Here is a 1,927-nt window from a genome sequence, read left to right as displayed (position 1 = left end):
GTTTCAGAAACCTGGTAGAAAAGTGAAAAAAATCAGTGGGATACAGTTATCACTGGATATAAACTCTACAGACTGGAGAGGAAGGACTGTATTGGGGGGGGGGTGTTGCTTTGCTTTTCAAAGAGGACCTACAGTCAAATAAGTTAGAAAACATAAGGGGAATAGATTCCCCTATGGAATCAGTATGAGGGAACCAGGCCATAACAGAAGTGACAGTGTACTATTGCTGGCCTCATCAACACCTTGAAGCTGATCTTCTTAAGACAGAAGAAGAGATTGGATTTATACCCCGCCCTTCACTACCCAAAGGTGTCTCAGAGTGGCTTACAAACTCCTTTCCCTTCCCCTCCCCACAACAGACACCCTGTGAGATAGGTGGGGCTGAGAGAGCTCTGATAGAAACTGCTCTTTTTTCAAGAACAGCTCTTATCAGAACTACAGCATGCCCAAGGTCATCCAGCAGGTGCAAGTGGAGGAGTAGGGAATCAAACCCGGTTCTCTCAGATTAGAGTCCGCGCACTTAACCACTACACCAAAGTTTAAAGTAGGCTATAGCTGACAGATGGTGGAGGTAAACTTTGTTTAAACTCTAGACTGAATTGGATAATTACAACAGCTCCATAGGAAAGAAACAATCTTAATATGTAATGAAAATAATTACTATGAATTTGAAATGTTGAAAATTTATAGATATATTCGAGGGAGCTGAAGTAGTATGATATATGAAAGACGTGACTAGCAATATTAGGGGGATAAAAACAATTGAATAAGATGTTATGATTATAGAGTAATATACTGGTTGGTATGAGGTTAGATGTGCTCAAAATTGGTGAATTAGGTGTATGTTTGTCCGTGTCTTTGTTTGTATGTTTTAAGTTGTGAAAACCAATAAATATATTATTTAAAAAAACAAAAACCCCACCAAACTGGCTCTCCGGCAACTAAAGTAGAAAACATTGTAATAGTGGTCACTTCAACTACCCTTCCATTAACAATATATATGCTGAAGTTATGCTGAAGAAATTATGTTTCTAGAAATAAGAAATTACTCATGTTAGAAGTTAGTCATGGACCTGACTAGAGGGGTACTAATCCTGAATTTGGTTCTGAGTGGGGTTCAAGACCCAGAGCAAGATACAGATACTGTTGCCCTGACTGGGAGCTGTGACCAAAATGTTATGAAGTTCACCATTCATATCAATGGAAAGTTGCCCGCAAAGTCCCAAATGGTCACATTTGATTTTCAAAAAAGAGAGGCCATTACAAAAATAAGGGGACAAGTCAGAAGAAAGCCGAAAGGGAAAGTGATAAGAGGCAAATCCTTCCAGGCTTCTTGCAAGGTATTTAAAACTACCACCAAGTATAAAAAGATGCTTTCATGGTTAAAGGCTTAATTTAAAAGGTGGAAGATTTGCTTGAATGAGGTGAACAGGAATGACCACCAGGGCCGTAGCTAAAGCTTCCCTGTTGGGGGGGCCCTGGGGAAAGTGGTGGGGCCGGGGGGGGGTGCGCGCGCACGTGCCACACACACATCACCCACGCACCGCACACACACATCACCCCCATCCACCCACCCACGTCTTTGGGGGGGAGGCAGGCGAGCGAGCGCAGCCGAGCTGCTCGCAGAGCAGCCGGACAACGGAAGAGGCCGCCGCGGCCCTCCTTCGGCATGCTGAGCAGCAGCAGCAGCATGCCCTCCTTCGGCATGCTGAGCAGCAGCAGCAGCAGCAGCACCCCGCCTCCCGCCTGCCTGCCGGGTGCTTTCTGAGTGGGCGGTGCTGCCGCTGGGAGCATCTCCCACGGAGCCCGGCCCATCTCTTCGGGCGCTGCGATTCGAGGGACTCCGGCCAGGGTCGCCTGCTCAGGCCGGCCGCCGCTCTCTCTCTCTCTCCCTAGCTTCGCCGGGGCCGCTGCCTACCGCACTCGG

The 1,927-nt window shown here is 47.0% G+C and overlaps 1 protein-coding gene across 1 annotated transcript in view; it reads right to left on the bottom strand.

Moving 5' to 3' along the window:
• The window catches only part of CDKL5 (cyclin dependent kinase like 5), a 57,833-nt gene that overhangs the window by 1,706 nt on the left and 54,200 nt on the right, over positions 1-1,927 (bottom strand). The window lies entirely within an intron of this gene.

The sequence above is a fragment of the Gekko japonicus genome, unplaced genomic scaffold (assembly GCF_001447785.1).
Source record: "Gekko japonicus isolate JY-2015 unplaced genomic scaffold, Gekko_japonicus_V1.1 scaffold18, whole genome shotgun sequence".
NCBI classification, from domain to species: Eukaryota; Metazoa; Chordata; class Lepidosauria; order Squamata; family Gekkonidae; genus Gekko; species Gekko japonicus.
Note: the sequence above shows the minus strand (reverse complement) of the source record. Positions and strands in the feature narration are given on the sequence as shown.